A 19181-nucleotide genomic window follows, 5' to 3' on the forward strand; every position below is an offset into this window, starting at 1 on the left:
GTACGTGTTTCTGTAAGAAAGGACAGTAACAGAAGAGCTCTGTGTCTTCAGGCTTGATCGCCGTTCAAATGACAGCGTTGGTTTCCCCAAAAGTGGGCGGGGCTGTAAAGTGACGTAGATTTTACTCTCATCTATTATTCAAAACCATTCTATTTATTCTAACGTAAATTACATGCCAGTGTTTTATCTTTTTATTTAGCGATTTGTTTTTGCACTGGGAATGTTTTCATGTGGAACCGGAAGTACGTTACTTCACTTTGTCTTCTTCGTCCCTTTTACGTTCCAGACAATGCATGGTTCAGCGTAACAAACTGAACAGCGACCCCAGGTGTGTCTACATTGGAATTACATCTTCATTACTGAAGGAAAAATACTTTACCTAGTGTTTGTTAACTGGGTTTTTAATGCAGTTGGCTTTTCTTAATGGCTACAATATTGCTATGAGTTACAGTATATATCTGAAGCAAATTATGTTTCTGAAGATGTGTAGTCGATTCCACCTTTCAATGTAGCATAAATGTGAACTCTCATTTCAGGAACAATACCGGAAACAGACGTAGGAAAGATCCTCAGCTCGCTGATTGGATGGTTTAGCCGCAATGCACGTTGGGAGATGGTGTTTATGCGATGTGAAATCTGAAAACATTTAAAAATAAAATAATACTTTATCCCGAGTGTTCTTGCTTTTCTCTTTGGAAGTCATCACATAACGGCATTGTAATACACGGTTCGGCTGCATTAAATATTACACATCTGCCGTAGTTCTGTATTTATAGAGCCCTGATGAGAAGACTTCTGGACAAACAGGAAGAACTGCCGCCAAAACTGAATACGTGACGTGGATCATAAATATATCAACTAATTACACAATATCTTACATTTCTTTTCACACAATACGTCTCCTTGCAGTATCAATACTAATTCGGCTGACTTTTATATTTGATCCAATTGGTAGATAGGTTATATTTACACCATAACGGTGCACAGCTGATAGAAAAGGACTTGTCGTTTTTAAAGATATTACTGATTTTCTTTGAATATAAGAATGTAAATACTGAGTTGAGAGAATAGTCAGGGGATTTGGGTGATGGGAGACACATCTATGGATTCACAATTTCAATAGCTTACTGTTAAATGACGGATATACCTTTCTGTCTGTGATGTTTTACAAATCAGATATTAACGTGTAGAAGTAAAACATGAGAAATAATATAGCAATATGCTGTAAAATTATGTAAAAACATGAATAAAACTACACATCTTCAGATGTTATACATACATAAGTGTCCTACACTAATAATACAAAGTTATTATTAGTATACTGTGTGTACCTTGTGTGCACCGCCTAGTAGTTAAAGCACGTTATTTAATTATTTTTGTTGAATAATGTTATTTTTGTTGAATAATGTTATTTGATGAAAAGAATATTAACAGTACATACTTTCATAGGGGGAAAGTAGAAGGTCAATGATAGAAATATAGAATATAAAAAATCAAGAAGATACTGTAAGTCAGTGGTTCTCAACTGGTCAGGCCTCGGGACCCACTTTTTACCTGGTCAATACATCGCGACCCAACATTTTGAAGCACTCAAATCTATTCAACAAAAAATCGTGCTGTAATATATACGCTTTTGAGCATACAATATTAATAAAAGTGAAGTACAGTGCATATATCCCTTATATCCCTTCACAGAACTAAAGTATGCTTTTAAAAAAGGTTTAATGAGATGATGGAATCAAAGCTGAACTATATAAAAAGGCACACATGCTGAAACCCAACCCCAGCAGGGGGGTCTGGGGGGATTCTCCCCCAGGAGATTTTTAGAAATACTAACATAAACTACGCATTCTGGTACACTCTGAGAAGAAAATCGGGCCTTCAAAATAAAAGTTTGACTTTTTCCCCCCAAAAAAAGAAAAAAAATTCCAACCCACTTTTGGGTCGCGACCCACCAGTTGAGAACCACTGCTGTAAGTGATCTCTACAATAAAACAGTTTAGTCCCGGATGTACAAAGATATTAATATGAGGATGTGCAAAACAGACAAACTAATTAACCTTTATTGACACATTAAAGAATACTTTAGGTTAAGGTCTTCTTTTAAATAAGAAAACCGCTTTGGGGGTATTTACAGATAAATATTAAGCCTGACAAAGTACTTAACGTCTAATATATTGCTTTCCTGCAATACTCTTATGTTTGTAGATAGTATAAGAAATGTGCAGAATATGACAGTTTAATGGTGGAGGTATACACACATATTGATAGATGTCTTGTAATGCACTGTTGAGGAACCAGTGACCCAAGTTTTTCATCCATTGCATAACTACACCGTAGTTGTGTATATGATATGTCAATAAACCTCAGAAAATCATGAAATCATGAAAGGGATGTGCAAAATAGCACATCCCTTTCATGAGGGGGGGGGGGGGTAGGACACATTCGATTCCTGTTTCGAATAGTGTGCCGTCGATGGGTTTCATTCCATTTCAAACTGCTGTTTGATGCTCGGTGTAAATTTTGCGCACTGCCACTCCAACATCCAATCACAGCGCTTGAAGACTAATCACGGGGTCAAGCAAAGCACATGGTGTAGTCCCAAACGATGGCTGAGGATTCTGGGTAGTGTAGTGTCTTCTGCCATGCTAAACTCCGAAAAAATATTTGTTTCTCCGAATCGAAGGGGACAAATACAAAAGTATTGCACACAATTTAAACCAATCAATGTTGTGTAATTAACAAGGATAATCTGGTGTTTTTGAGTTGATGAGTAGTGCAGATATCACTGTAAAATCAATCGACAGTAAGGAGAATAGTTACGTCAGGGTGTAAAATCCTCCGTTATCCAATGGGAATGGACGCTCACATTGCCTTTGAGACTGTGTTGAAATTACAGCCTCGCCTACTGATTTTAATTCAACCATATATCGAGCCCGATAGTCGATTTCAAATGTGTTCTCTAAAATGATATTTATAAATGACTATTATCATTATTATAAGCAAGACAATAAATGGCAAAGATATGTAGAAAATAACCGTATTTGAGATACGTTCATAACAAACGTAACGTGGGAGAAAATACGTTTCTAGCTAAACGTAATTGAGAATGCAGTTTAGTTCTATGGGAACGTAATTTTTCACACACACACACACACACACACACACACACACACACACACACACACACACACACACACACACACACACACACACACACACACACACACACGCTCACGAAGCCGAAACGGAGCCGCGGCTTCGGAGCCCTCAAACAATACACTTTGATAACGGCTCCCAAAGTGGGTAAGTCTGGAGACGACACGCTTGCGGCTCCGTGTGTACGCCCTATATGATCATTTCCTGAAAACGATGATGCCATAGCCCCGCCTCTCCCCACCTCTCCTGCTCACCCCCGCGTCACCCGCGTCATTGCTGATGCGTTTCGCAAACAACAACAACAATGGCGGATCACAGGGTTGCGTTTGTGCTCCAGACGCTACTGACAATGCTACAGATGTTAGTGCAAAATCTACAGCTCCTCCACCACAACCATCAGCAACAAGTGGACATGGAGAACTACATGAACTACTACTTGTTGCTAGATCCACCGCGGAGAATAAACAGATGGGCAACCAGGCAACCATGGCAACCATGCTCGGGGGATCTTATTCGCTGCTTTTGGTGTATATTTTGTGGCGGAAGTACAGCGCCACTTACAGGCCCGGCATATGTACTACAGCGTCTCCAGCGGGTCGAGCAGTCTCGTGCGGACGGACACATTTCTTGAGCCCATTCCGTGTGGATGCAAGACTTTTTTGATATCGACATTGGTTCGTTTTCGTTTTCGTTTCGTCTCTGTGTGGATGGGGCCTTAATACTCCAAAGATAAGTTCATAAAGTTTGAAGGGCTCAATGCAACCATCTTCCAGTTAGAACAACATTTGTCATAATGTGTCATTAGATATATAAAGATAAATGGAGAACATTGAAATATTTTAAAACACAGAAGTTGTTATCTTTATAATTCCCAATAAGGAATCTGTTAGGATGTAACACGGTCAAACATTACACATGTAATGCAAAATTATTTTTGATTGTGGAGGAAACTTCTGTGTAGCAATGCATGGAGTCACCGACTCAGGAAGAAGACACGGTGAGAGTTGGAGCTTTGATGTCAAACACTGATGGGTTTATTCAGAGTATTCGGCCGGAGGATTCACATCACAAATCAAACAGTCAGAGGTTCCGACTCCACGGGAGAGTTGCCACGTCAATTCTGAAGAGCCTCTCTCTATGCTAGACCTTTTAACGGGTTCACAGAGAGAAATCAACATCTCTGAAGGAGTAGACTAAACAGCTGGGAACACTGAACCACCTGCGTCCGACACTCATGGCCTCAAGGATTTCACATCTTAGAGTCCACAAACACCGATAAAGAAGTGCCTCAGTGTTCTCACAACAATTACCCTTCGTGCCAGACAAGTTGACCGGTCACAAACTGGTGACAACAACACATATGGCACCAAGGCCTTTCCTTAAAGGAGATAACAGAGGTCAGAGTAGATCACAAAACGTCACAGAGCAAAAGGTTAGATATCTAGAATAATTATTCCTTAACAGTTCCTCTCTTTTTATCATTTTTGATAACCTTAAAACATTAGTCTAATAATAATTCTGGTCAATACTTAAATCAATAGGCGTCTTCAGATTCGAGTGTGGTCTCACCTTACATTCAATTACATCACAAAGTAGAATAAGATTGAAACATTCAATCACAATGATTGATACAGCCAATCATAATAGGAACAATTATCTCTCATCAGTGTTTGGAGCATCTTTTGTCAATAAGTACAATAATGAACACACATAAAAACACAGATACATAATAGCAAAATATTTTAAACTAATATCTTTTATCATTTAAACCATTAGTTAATGTCATTTATCAAACTATAAAATCAAAACCAGCTTGCAGCTTAAAGATTTGCTTTAAGGCAATCACTAGTCAAAAGCATTTAAAACTTAGGATCATAAGAGATCCAGCTAAGGCATAACATTCACAGTGGTGATTTGATCAATCTGCAATCCGCAAAGTTACAGTGTCCTCAATTTTAGGATTACTTTACGTTTACTTCATTACGCTTTAGCCAAGAGTAAGGCACTTAGTCTTAGTAAAATCAGTACATTCATTTTAGTCAAGTACATTGTTCAAAATCTGAAAAGGAAAAGTTAGGCAAATATTCAAAGACTTTTGTAAAAACCTGGAAAGGAAAGATTAAACATTCTTAAAACTTTAATTCATACATTTGTAAATGCTACAACTGATCTGTACCAAATTAAGTCTATCAATTATTCTTATTAGCCATACTTACCTGAACATCTACTTATGGTACTTGGAAAGGGTTCTTCTGTGTTTATCCAATGTTGAATATAGAATATCAATTTCTTTAAATTATACTTCTCTAATTTGAGGATCAAATATGCTACATAATTGTTATATGACTTATTATAAATATTTGTTTTTTTTGCCAAAACTGAAATTAATCCAGTATACTTGAAACACCATTTTAGGTCTGTCTTGTGCATGGGTAATACATTAAAGAGTAGTGTTGTTAAGCCTGATTGCTGGATGATTAAGGATATTCACATTATCTGTTATAATATTAGAAATACCTTATTATTCAATACCTTATAATCTGAAAATATTTATTTATTAATTTTGTTTAGTGTGAAAGTGTAATCTGATCTGACTAAATATATTTATCACCACTATTTAACACATGTCTGGTCATTGGAAATATAAAAACCAATCATTAATTGTACATCTTTAAACATCTGGTCATTCAATTCAAAGTTCATCTTTGTACGAGAGCTGGAGGAACATGTCCGTCAGTCTTCGTTCTCCTCCTCCCTTTATGACACCGAGTGTCTGGTGTGTAAAGGCATCCTGATACTGTAGATTAGCACTGAGGTGCTGATTGGCTCAAACTCTTCTTCATCAGAGCGCCATATTTCAACCCCCCAATTGCTCTGCTTTTGTGTGGCTCATTCAGTGAGCATTGTAGCTGACCCCCCAGTGAGACGGAGGCTCATCTGCCTGTATTCCTTCTGCTATCTGCTTGAGTACAACTGCGTATTCCTGATGCATCCAGGTGGGAGAGGTTAGGAAGACATCAAACTCCTCCAAGAAACATGGAACCTTGTATTATAGAAGCCTCTGAAGCCCTCGCTCGTCCTGCAGGGTTGTCTGCTAGAGCCCACCGAGCAGAAAGATGAAGAGAAGAACCCCCTCTTATCAGAAAGGTGAAGAGAAGCATCCCATCTCGAACGACCTCGTGCTTCCTTGCACGTGGCTGGGGGTGCTCTCTGCACCCGGAGAGTGTGACCCTCTCTCTCTGACCCTTGGCCTTGAGAGCTGTCCTAGTTATTGGATTAACACCTGATAGGGATGTTTTCTGAGTGAAGACAACTCAAAGTAATGGATTAGCACATTATCATTTAATTACAAAAATAGGATAGGCCCCTCAGAATTATTTGGGAGCCTTCCTGACACATGCACATTATCATTTTGAAGGTTTGTGTTAGTCATTGAACATGCAAGAATCATATACTCATCAGTCCATAGCAGAGAAATGTTATTGTAAGTTAAAGGTGAGCTAGTCCCTGTGGATATAACCCCTTCTCAATGATTCTAAATGTATATTAATTCACCATTTACCTTTTGATAAAATATTAGTTTATCAGAAATATTTTGTCTCTTTCATAATACATAGGTTTGAGAAATAAATTACCCAATATAAAATAAATTACTCAATATAATTGACACTTTCCTCCCTTTTCTTACATATGGTACATATGAAATAATAACTTAGGAGTCTATTTAAGCATGGTATAGTTTATAATCTATTAATCGAGAAGACTCAGTATCACCTGTGTGCAGCTGTACCATTGTGATAAACATATATTATGCAGGAAATTGATACATTTGTTGAAAAACAAAGCATATCTGATTTGGGAGTAAAAGTTTCATCCCTTTAACATCTGAGTTATTACTGAAGGCATAGCATGAATAATATTGGGTGTCTGAGGGTGTCATTACTGAGAAATGTCAAACAAAATCAAAACCTTACATTTGAAAACAGGTTTGCATTCCTCCACTTAAGGAGACATTATCATTGGAAACAATAAAAGCTAATTGTTTTGATGTACAATCTATAAATTGAATTGTTAGAGCAGAACAGAATGGTTGTATTGCAGCCTGAGTTTCGTGCAGCCTTTAGTTTTACCAGGTGGAAACATTGTCTATATAATGTGAATACATAGAGAACTAGACATTAAGAGACCCCTGACATTAGGCCTATTTGAACAATAGTAGGGGCTTTTACCAGCTCGCCAACTTACAGGCATCCTCTGCATAGCAGTATGAATAGCCTTAAAAACAACCCACTCTGCGGTAACGAGAGTCATGTATCCGAACCAAATGCCCTAAGTGAAGCCGTTAGTCTCATCTGACTGACCCAAGGGTTGGTGCTGGTGTGACAGGGAGGCTTCCAAGTGTTCATAGCAGATGTCATGCTTTCAGTTCATGGCTCAGTGGGGGGGAGCAGACCCATGTGAGACAGTATCAACGGCTGTAATGTTCAGTTTGAGGAGTGTCATTCTCTCTGGGAGCAGGAAATGGTGTCCATTCAGACCAGACCATTAATGTCATGTAGAGCAGCCATAGCATCTCTGTGACTGCACTCAGCCGGACTGCAGCAGGGCAGAACTGGGTGACTTTTAGTGAAGCCGTCCAAGGTCATAGACAAAATGGAACCACGTACTAACAAAAGGGACACAAGGTCATCAATGTCTCTCTTTACCTTTAGCCTAATTGTAAAACAAATTAGTGGAAGAAATGTGGAACCCTAATCCATCATCATGTGAAATTTAGAGTTAATTTAAATAATTACTTATGGGTTGAAGTCAAATTAACATTAACATTAGAACTAAAGTCAGTCAAAATTGGACGTGCACGGATCAGAATTGAATCAATACACCCCAGCTCTGTAATGAAAAGGATATCAAGATGAGGTACATTAAAGGAGTGTTAAAACATCCACACATGCACACTTATCTTATTCTAGTAGAGATTAGAGGACAGGTCTAATGTTGTTAACAAAATGATCAAGTCAAAGTTATTTTATTTATTTTATCTTATGTACCACATTTAATTTAATAATTAATCTTAAATTACTAATAACTTTAAAGAAGGCAACAATTTACAATGTGGATAAGGTGAATACTTATCCAAAGTGTGTGTGTGTGTGTGTGTGTGTGTGTGTGTGTGTGTGTGTGTGGTGTGTGTGTGTGGTGTGTGTGTGTGTGTGTGTGTGTGTGTGTGTGTGTGTGTGTGTGTGTGTGTGTGTGAGTGTGTGTGTGTGTGTGTGTGTGTGTGTGTGTGTGTGTGTGTGTGTGTGTGTGTGTGTGTGTGTGTGTGTGTGTGTGTGTGTGTGTGGGTGTGTGTGTGAACAGCTTGTCTGCCCAAGGTTAAAACATTTGGGACAGCAGTGAGAATGTTATGAGAAACAATTTGTTGCTTAGACTGAACTCGAAAGAAGCTGAGATTAGAACATTTGAAATAAATCAAAACACTTGTACATTAATTAAATACATTTGACATTTAGCTTGAGCTGGGTTCAATACTTTCTTTATGGTATTTAAATTGGGCTCAAGTAGAACCTTTACATGGATTTGGCTTGCAACACAAAGTGATACCGATCTCTGTCTGTTATGATTTGAAAGTCTCATGATTTAAAGTGTAGGGCTGTGAAGGAGAGGCCCTTGGAAAACAACATCTACTTTTTTAACTGTAATTACTTATTGTAAAGAGATTGCAACATTATACTTTTTAAAGAATTGCTCAATTTATTTAACACATTTATTATGCACACTGTAATGAAAACGTCAACAAATATATTGATCCTGGCTTAACCAGCGACCTTTACTCTTTTGTTCATAAGCTCGGTTTCAGAAAACTTGTCAGTAGTTTAACAACTATTATAATTGTAGTAATGTCTATGGAGACCAATTGGTTGATACGAGAAATAATTTGAAGCAATTTAATAAAGAATGTTAAACTATATTTAAAACTGTAATTAAACTTCAACTTATATTAATTATCTGAATCCAGTGGCCAGTTGGAACAGATAATCAACAAAGTTTCCATTTTGCAGCAACAGCGCAAAATGTTTCAACAATAATTTGTATTATGTCTGAGTCTAGTTCTGTCTTATCAGCTTTGTTTCGGAATGTGTTCAATACATTACGTTTTTTTTCATTATTACCATACAATACATAGATTTAAGAATAAATGAAACAAATAATACAACATTGACCTAAAACAGCAGACAGATTTTGCCACCCTGACCTCCTCAAGCAGGTTGTTTACGACCAGCAGTGATGCCTCTTAGGGTCTCAGGGTGCAGGACGGGGCATACAGTAGGGTTTATAAACAATAATAAAAACACTCTTTTGCTATTTATTTTCATTTTGCAGCACATCTATACTACCAGAATTTTGCAAAACACTATATATTATTTATTTTTCTCAAGTCATTTACTTTTGGTGAGTTAACTAAAGCTTAGTTTATTTTACCCTAGCTATGGACTGATTCATTATTAGTTGTTACAAAACATGCACAAGACGGCGGTTAGTACAAGAAAAACCACACTGCAATTAGACGAACAAACATGAACTCATAATAAACACCAGCGTGACAGCAAAGTTTATCCAGCTCAATTTAGTCCGGATTAAAGAGGTTTCAGAGGGGGTAGGGATATGATCTCTCCCCAATGGGGAACCCAGTGGGGCACCTTGACTCGCACTCCCACCCTTGTATACAAGTCCTAGATCGGTGCCTGAAGACCGTCCAAGAGCAATAACTAGCTTATCCTCTTGCGACCCCACTATCCCTGTTCTAGTGGTGCTATGCCCCCCCGATCAGGAGCACATAGACTTTTTTCTCCACTACCATTTCTATCCGAAACTACACAGTTAACTGTAGTCCTACTCGACCAGCCTATACACACGCCATCATGTTCATCACAACGATGAAACACAGTTTTGTTCTACACTTGCATGCCACTGCCCACCCATGATCAATTAGCCTATAATTGTATGTATGCACCCCGGACCGGCACCAGTTCCTCCAGCAATGTAGGGAACTGTGGCGCATCAGGTAATGCACGCACCTCACACTTGCCAGCACGTCTTAAACGGCCACAAGCCACGAGAGTGCTTTTAAACCGTCTCGTTTTTACTAGAGACGGCGGTGGTGTGAGTTAAAGCTATAGACAAAAGCTGTGATTTTCTCCCTCTGAGTTCACTTCACCAGCTCATGCAGATACAGGGAGGTATGTTACACACATTCCCCGGAGCCGCAGCTGGAGCCGTGTTTTTTTTTAGAGGCGCTGGGGGTAATATCTCTGGCTGCTTGAGTTAACTGCTAGTGTTGGCCGCTGAAACCCTCGGAATCTCGGCGATTTGTTCATTACAAATCTCTATTTTGATTTTACACAGAAGTTCCACTTTACTGCTGTCCTCATTAAGGTCTTTTTAAACATCTCCGTGTATGCCTGCACGGCACATACGTCCCGAGCAGCACACACAGAGGGAACCAGCCAAGACAGAGTCCCTGGATGATCCCCTGGGGTTACTAGCCCCAAATGTTCATTAACCAAAACGAAACGCAACCGCTTAGCTTCACAGATAATTTTAGGATACCGTCAATCACAGATTCTGGTAAGGCAATGTCCAAATGTAGATTTGAAATCACACTTACCAGTTTCTGAAGATCTGTTGGTATCCTGCCGACAACGCCAATTTGTGGAGGAAACTTCTGTGTAGCAATGCATGGAGTCACCGACTCAGGAAGGAGACATGGTGAGAGTTGGAGCTTTGATGTCAAACACTGATGGGTTTATTCAGAGTATTCGGCCGGAGGATTCACATCACAAATCAAAGAGTCAGAGGTTCCGACTCCACGGTAGAGTTGCCACGTCAATTCTGAAGAGCCTCTCTCTATGTTAGACCTTTTAACGGGTTCACAGAGAGAAATCAACATCTCTGAAGGAGTAGACTAAACAGCTGGGAACACTGAACCACCTGCGTCCGACACTCATGGCCTCAAGGATTTCACATCTTAGAGTCCACAAACACCGATAAAGAAGTGCCTCAGTGTTCTCACAACAATTACCCTTCGTGCCAGACAAGTTGACCGGTCACAAACTGGTGACAACAACACATATGGCACCAAGGCCTTTCCTTAAAGGAGATAACAGACGTCAGAGTAGATCACAAAACGTCACAGAGCAAAAGGTTAGATATCTAGAAGAATTATTCCTTAACAGTGATCAATATGTAATATGATCAGAAGAGTGGAGTGTGATGGAAAGTGTTATCACCCTGAGGGAGCATTCAAAGGTCACCATGTGTTCGTTGTAAGGTTAGTGGTATTGTCCTTTTGTGGAGTGTACATGATGTTTCTCTATTTGCTAGCAGGTGTGTTTCAAAGAATCCTATATATGGTATGTTTATCTTTTATATCTATCTTAGCCCCTCCTCTTCTATTTTTGGTGTGAAAATGTGAATCAAAGACCCTCTGCAGACCTCCTGAATGTTGTTCTTCACTGCAGACTGCTTGACTCTGTGACCATTTACCTTCTTGCAAAAATAAACTCCCTAAAACACTGTCTTATTCCAATAATCTTCATTTCAGTATAACAGAAAGGTTTCCTCACCATTTTATTATTATTTGTTAGTTTGTCTCTGTACATTTCCTCCACAATTTGGCGTCACGAACAGGATCCCTTGAAAGACCGTCAGGAACCAAAAGAGGACGGGGACTGAACTCCTTCAGCCTCGACCTCAAGAACATCTTTAAGAGGTGAGAGGACCGTTCTGCCGAGGTTCTGACCGTCTTCCTGGAATCCAGCAGACCGGTTGTGTCCTTCTTCATTTAACATCTGGTGAGATACTGAAATATTGATTATCTTTCTAAATATCAATAAATATAAATATATATATTGCTACTAGGGGTGGGGCAAATAGTTGATACAGCATAGTATCACAATACTGTATCGATACACGGACGCCAAGTATTGATATTTTCTTATATAAACTATATATTTATTATTTATTTATTTTCTTATATAAACTGTAGCATATCCCTCCGAAAGATGGCCGTATATAAACCAGGAAGTTACGTGAAGACATGTATACAATTGCAATGAAAGTTACAAAAACAATGCCATCTCCTTTCAAGGTTCAAAGAACACAAATTGTGTTATTTACATAAACTATTCATATTGCAAATACATTTTTTAACCAGGAAGGGAAGATGGACATGGATATGACACATGTGATATGCAATATCCCAATATATTGTATAGCAATACTTAGCATATCGTAGAATCGCAATACTATCGTATCGTGGCTTAAGTATCACGATAGTATCGTATCGTGGGGAGCCTGGTGATTCCCACTCCTAATAGCTACCCTAATAATTAACAAATAGATTAAATACATTCGTTCAATGATATCTTGATAAGTGACTGTTAAAACCCATGCTTGATGTATGGTAACATACAATATCCACTGTCTACTGTTACGGAAGAAAAGGAGAGTTCATATACCCTCCAAAGTGCTTGAGGGTGGGACTAATAGAAGCATCTTTTGGGGGGGGGGTGCTTTTTACGGCAGGCCAGGGGGTGCATTTCACGACGGGGGTGCATAATTTGATACAACACCGGCAGCACTACACCTTACTGCACCTGTTCTTATTATCCATCCATGCTACACCCCAGTCAGACGAGACATATACCACGTGATGACACGTTAGGCTCGTGTTGTGTTCAAGGACCCTGACCATGGCCAGGAAAAACAGGCACTCGCTTGTTTAATTATTTTGCAATCTAGATTTCTTTAATTTAATTATTTTACTTTCTTTAAGTGTTTATAAATTACCTGGGAGGGGCGTATCAAATGGTCTCGCGGACCGTATACGGGCCAGAGGCCGGAGGTTCCCCACCCCTGGTTTAGAGGTCGATGGGAATAACCGGCCTGGGGAAGTTTGGCTTCAGTGCTGCTGCAGCAACTTCAGGCTATTGCACTGCTGCTCATACCAACACAGTCTCACTCCCTGATTGTCCAATAGCAACGCTTGGTCAGGGTCCTTTGGCGTGCAGTTGTGACGCGCCGAGTCTCCTTCAGCTTCATAAACGGACGCAAAGAGCTTTCAACTGATTGCAATGTATTCCCATCGGCGGCGGTATTTGACGCTCAGGGAAGTACCGCATCGGTCCATGTCGGCGGCAGTTAAAGGCATGTGAGCGTCCATTCCCATTGGATAACGGAGGATTTTACACCCGGAAGTAAGTATTCTCCTTCCTGTCGATTGATTTTACAGGGATATCTGCACTACTCATCAACTCAAAAATACCAGATTATCCTTGTTAATTACACAACATTGATTGGTTTAAACTGTGTACAATGCTTTTGTATTTTTCCCCTTCGATTCGGAGAAACAAATATTTTTTCGGAGTTTAGGATGGCAGAAGACACTACACTACCCATAATCCTCAGCTATCGTTCCGCTTTGCTCAACAGACCCCGTGATTAGTCCTTAAGCTCTGTGATTGGTTGACCTCCAACTGCATTCCATATGAAAAAAAAACGTTTATTATTTTAATCACAAATAATGCATGTGTCAATGTAACGAGTATTATTTACGTTAACGAGGTAAATAGGCTAAAAGAAAAACATGTTTTCCAAAATAACTACGCAGTCTCTTGAATGACAATATGCCTGCACCCAGTGGCGGCTGGTGGAAAATATTTTAGGTGGGGCTGTGGAAATGGTGATCAAACAATACTAGGGGGGTCAGGGGGGATGCTCCCCCGGTATTTTTTTTGGAGAAAAGACCCCTTAAATGATGACTTCTGGTGATGTTAGAGGGGGGGGGGGGGAAGGACAATTTGAGGCTTAAAAATATGAGAAGACTGATCAATACCTCCATAACTTCAGTGTGGTTAGCTATGAATCTTCCAAAACTTCCAAACACCTTGTCCTGGACATAGTTTCTACAGCATAAACTGTGCAACAGTACAGTAGGCCCACACAAACTGCAGAACACCGGGGCTTTGGGAACACTGATTTAATTCCCATTTAACCTGTTAAGGGGCTTTTTTCCCCCGTTTTTTTTCTCACGAAACTGTGTCTCAGGGCTTCTTAAAATGTAATAAACTATTCATGTGTCCTACTCAGAGGAAACGCATCTAACTGATGATATGAACCATGTTTACCGAAACAAAACACAAGTCTCACAAGAAGCGTCTAAATGAGCCCTGAGCGAAAAAATGCTAACGCACTCTAGGTATAAATCAATCGATATACTTATCGGATATGCACAAACAAGCTGAGATTCCACAGATTCTAGAAATATAAGTATCATCACTGAGCGATCAGAACTTGCGACAGGGGAAGCAAATACAGACATCACACGACGTAGCTTTAGGTAGCAAAACACGGAGATATGCTCACCTTTTGCAGAATAACAATTCTGATCAAAAACGAGAAAAACGCAGCTGAAGGTTAATCCATAGGTTAATCCAATGTGTCTGTCACTTTGAAAAATGATTGATGATCCATAATTCAATTTTTATGTCAAAAACTGAGTTTTCATTAGCTGCTAATGGTAGCTTCCAGAGTGTATGACAGCTTCCTGTTTTGTCTCCTTGGATACGAGTCTAAACAACTCACAGACTGCACCGGGCGCTCACGTAGGAGCCCTGTGACCATCAGATTTGACGACGCTGATTGGCTGAAATTATGTTTCGGCGACATAGTTTAAAGATAGCAACAGTTGGCTTCTGCTGCACTTGCTGCCCTCTCGTCTGGGCGCTGTGCATAGCGCCCAGACGAGAGGGAGTAATGATACACGGGCAAGGCCAGGCAGGAAACATGTGACTTATCAGTAACTTTAGACATCGTAACACAATTTTAAACGAGATTTTATTGTAGTATTATACATTTTACTGATACCAATTATATAATATTTACCTTGTTTATTAAAAATAAAAATAAAAAATATATTTTTTAAATATATATATTTTTATTTTTCAGGTTTTTAATGTGGGAAGAGGGGGGGCGGCGCCCCTAGCGCCCCTATGGGCCGGCCGCCACTGCCTGCACCTCCAAGGTGCGCAATACATTATTGCGCAATCTATGCCTGTGAGCGTGCTGTGCGAGCCGAGATGATGTGTGTGTGCGTAGTTGAACCTTTTCATATTTAAGTTTGTAGCAAGTAGAGGGCTGCTGCTGTGTGTGTGTGTGTGTGTGTGTGTGTGTGTGTGTGTGTGTGTGTGTGTGTGTGTGTGTGTGTGTGTGTGTGTGTGTGTGTGTGTGTGTGTGTGTGTGTGTGTGTGTGTGTGTGTGTGTGTGTGTGTGTGTGTGTGTGTGCGTGTGTGTGCGCATGCGTTAGTTTTACAGACTCCCATAGAGCTCAGTTTATAACTCGAACCCTGATTTGTTGTAATAATGACGAAAACATAATACATTTCACAGTAATTATAATACAAAATAAAAACGATTTCCTTAAAAACATTATGATTTGTCATCACGCTCGTGACCCCAGGTTGACACCACCAGCTCGCCGCCCTCAAGAACGCAAACAAAACAGCTCTATAACGGCAGGCAAAAAAACTTTACTTGACTTATTTTCTAAAAATAATATCATTCACGAAGAAAAGACAACCTGTACAAGCTGTACAATTGTACAACCTGTACAACCTGTACAACCTGTACCTGAACACCTGCCACAAGTGCGCGCGTGCACACTTGTGGCATTGTTTGGGATGATCTTATTAAAATAGCGTCCACCCAGTAAAAAAAATCCCACTGGTAACATATGAAGGAGAAATATGACAGAGAGTGAAAAGTGTGCCAACCAGCCCCGCTGTCCCCTATAACAGAGTTATAATAATGTATTAAAAACCCAGCAGGGCCTGGTTTTAACCAACACTCACCCTGTTGCTCCTGCTCTGTTGAAGTGTAAAATGGAGTCTGGCTTGCTTCATCACGTTCACTTTAGATGTCCCTCCCTGTCTGCAGCTCCTCCCTCTGTTAATCAGCAGAGCTGGGAGAAGTACTCACGTCTTGTATTTGAGTAAAAGTAGAAGTACTCAGGTCTTGTACTTGAGTAAAAGTAGAAGTACTCAGGTCTTGTACTTTAGTAAAAGTAGAAGTACTCAGATCTTGTACTTGAGTAAAAGTAGAAGTGCCAGAGTATAGGAATACTCTGTTCCAGTAAAAGTCCTGCATTCAAAATGTTCCTCAAGTAAAAGTAGAAAAGTATTACCATCAAAATATAGTTAAAGTAACAAAAGTAAAAGTAGTGATTGTGCAGATTGGTGCATTTCAGAATAATATATATGAAATGTTTTATAATGATTGATCATTAAAGTGTTCTCAAAGCTGGTAAAGGTGCAGCTAGTTTGAATGACTTTGTATACTGCAGGGTAGCTTGTGAATTTACTCCAGGTGGAACTAAAGTCTGATTTAAGACTTGATTATATTTCACATCATTCATCCAGAGAAGTAACTAAAGGTATTAAATACATGTAGTGGAGTAAAAGTACACCATTTACTTCTAACTTGTAGTGGAGTAAAAGTACAAATGCAGGACTTTTACTTCTAACAGTGTATTCCTACACTCTGGTACTTTGAATTGTACTCAAGTACAAGATCTGAGTAGTTCTTCCACCTCAGCAGCTCCTCCCTCTGTTTATCAGCAGAGGAGAAGTACACAGATCTTGAGTAAAAGGAGGAGTACTCAGATCTTGTACTTGAGTAAAAGTAGAAGTACTCAGGTTTTGTATTTGAGTAAAAGTAGAAGTACTCAGGTCTTGTTCTTGAGTAAAAGTAGAAGTACTCAGGTCTTGTATTTGAGTAAAAGTAGAAGTACTCAGGTCTTGTTCTTGAGTAAAAGTAGAAGTACTCAGGTCTTGTATTTGAGTAAAAGTTGAAGTACTCAGGTCTTGTATTTGAGTAAAAGTTGAAGTACTCAGGTCTTGTATTTAAGTAAAAGTAGAAGTACTCAGATCTTGTACTTAAGTAAAATCAGAAGTACCAGTCCCAGAGTGTAGGAATAATCTGTTACAGTAAAAGTCCACCATTTCAGAATAATACACCATTTACTTCTAACTTGTAGTGGAGTAAAAGTACAAATGCAGGACTTTTACTTCTAACACAGTATTTCTACACTGTGGTACTTCTACTTTTACTCAATTACAAGATCTGAGTACTTCTACTTTAACTAAAGTACAAGATCTGAGTACTTCTTCCACCTCTGATTGGCTGAAATAATCGTCTTTACAATTCCCTGCTATGTCAGCTATTCTCATGTTTTATTTTTGAAAAACTGCTCCCGGAAGTAGTATGGAACCTGTCACTCATGCATTAGCTGACAGAAGAGCCTCCCTGCTCCCGAGAAGAAAAACAACAAAGTCCCACCATGGCTGTTTTGAGGAGTAAATTGTGACAACTACCGACAAGATGATGAACGACATCATAGAGGAACCGGAGAAGGACACCCTACTGGAGCCGCAAGTCTTCCCGGTAATGTCTGCTAAAGATAGCCCGGCTAACGCTAGCTTGTAAATAGAAACTGGGAGGCTAGTTGAAGACGGTTTTTATGAATGGGCGTAGTGGCCAAACGGGGGTACTACAACTTCAAGGATGTCACCGGTATAAAAACAGCTTTATTCCAGCAGCAAATTGAAGTATAATAATTAATAAAGAACAATGAATAATAAAATCTTGGCAAGTTATGTGGAACAACGACTCAAAGGCTAGAGTTTATAATAAAAGTAAGACTGCGCATGCGCTATGGGCCCACATCCGGGTATTTTCTGAACCTACAGTCGCTCTATTTTTGGCTTCAAGCGCCACTGAGCAACTCTCATAGGAATGAACGCCTCTCTCTCTTTATTCATCCATAGGCTAGCTGCTAGCTGATTAGCTTAGCCTGGGATTCCGACAGTTGTTTATATTAGTCGTGTTTACAAAATGAAGTGTTTCTCTTTTTCGTAAAACAATGCTAAGATTGAGTTTGATTGACATTAAGTGACATTATATAGTTGGCCCACAAACACCTACAGTGTTATACTTTCTTATTCCATAAACAGAACTGCTGGGGACCTCTGGAGGAGTTTTCACTTTTTTTAGAGACAGTTATGGAGTAACTTTTGTAGGATTGGAAGAACTACTTAGATATCTAATTTAAGTGAAAGTAGCCTAATAGAAAACATACTATTGTTACAAGTAAAAGTCCTGCATTCAAAAAGTATTGCCTCAAAACTAAGTACCAAAAGTAAAAGTACTTATTGTGTGTAATGTCCCATTTTAAAGTTATATACATAAATGTGTAATCATCCCAGCTTGTACAGGTAGAGCTCATTGTAATGCCTTTATATGCTGTTATTGGATATCTTAACCTTTAATTGTATATCTTAGTTTATGTATAGTTTGTATGAGCTAATAATCTGAATCTGTAAAGTATCTAGAAACTCATTTTGTTAAACAAATGTAGTAAAAAGCACAATATTGGCTTCCAAATTGTAGTAGAAGTATAACTCAATTAAAGTACAAGTACTTGAGTTAATGCATTTTAAATCATTACACATAGCTAAAGTACACTTTAAAATGTAAATACTGTTCCAAGTAAAACGCCTATTCAAAAGTTACTTAACTACCCATTGATTCTCATCAAAATACCTAAAGTACCAACAAAAGTACTTATTTTGCACAAAGGCCTTTTCCAAAATACTGTTTACTTTAACAAATTGGATTTTTATTTGTTTAAGCATTAGTTTTGGCAGCTGGTAAAAGAAGAGCTATTTTAAACGATGTATACAGTGTTTGTTAGAGCCGTTTTTACTTTAAGGTCATTATGGTTTGAATGTTTGGCTTATTAATATAAGGCTTTAGATTCAAACAACTATTTATCTTTCATGAATTACACTAGGGTTTAAAAGATGAACATTTAGATGATTAATACGTTGATTGAAGTCTCTCTTTTTGCTGTGAAATGTGCGCTATCAAGGAGAATTAGACGGGGATCGATTCATCACATTATATCA

The 19181-nt window shown here is 39.0% G+C and overlaps 1 long non-coding RNA gene across 2 annotated transcripts; it reads right to left on the reverse strand.

Moving 5' to 3' along the window:
- Window positions 1-11783: 11783 nt before the first annotated feature.
- Window positions 11784-16098, reverse strand: LOC117496981. Of its 2 annotated transcripts, none has more exons than XR_004557336.1 (2): window positions 16068-16098; window positions 11784-12019 (listed from the first exon to the last, which is right to left on the reverse strand). It is a non-coding gene; the product is annotated as an uncharacterized LOC117496981 (long non-coding RNA). The 2 variants fall into 2 exon arrangements; XR_004557337.1 differs by having other exon boundaries at window positions 11784-12008; window positions 16068-16091.
- Between the last annotated feature and the right edge of the window lie 3083 nt (window positions 16099-19181).

This window comes from Trematomus bernacchii, unplaced genomic scaffold (assembly GCF_902827165.1).
Source record: "Trematomus bernacchii unplaced genomic scaffold, fTreBer1.1, whole genome shotgun sequence".
NCBI classification, from domain to species: Eukaryota; Metazoa; Chordata; class Actinopteri; order Perciformes; family Nototheniidae; genus Trematomus; species Trematomus bernacchii.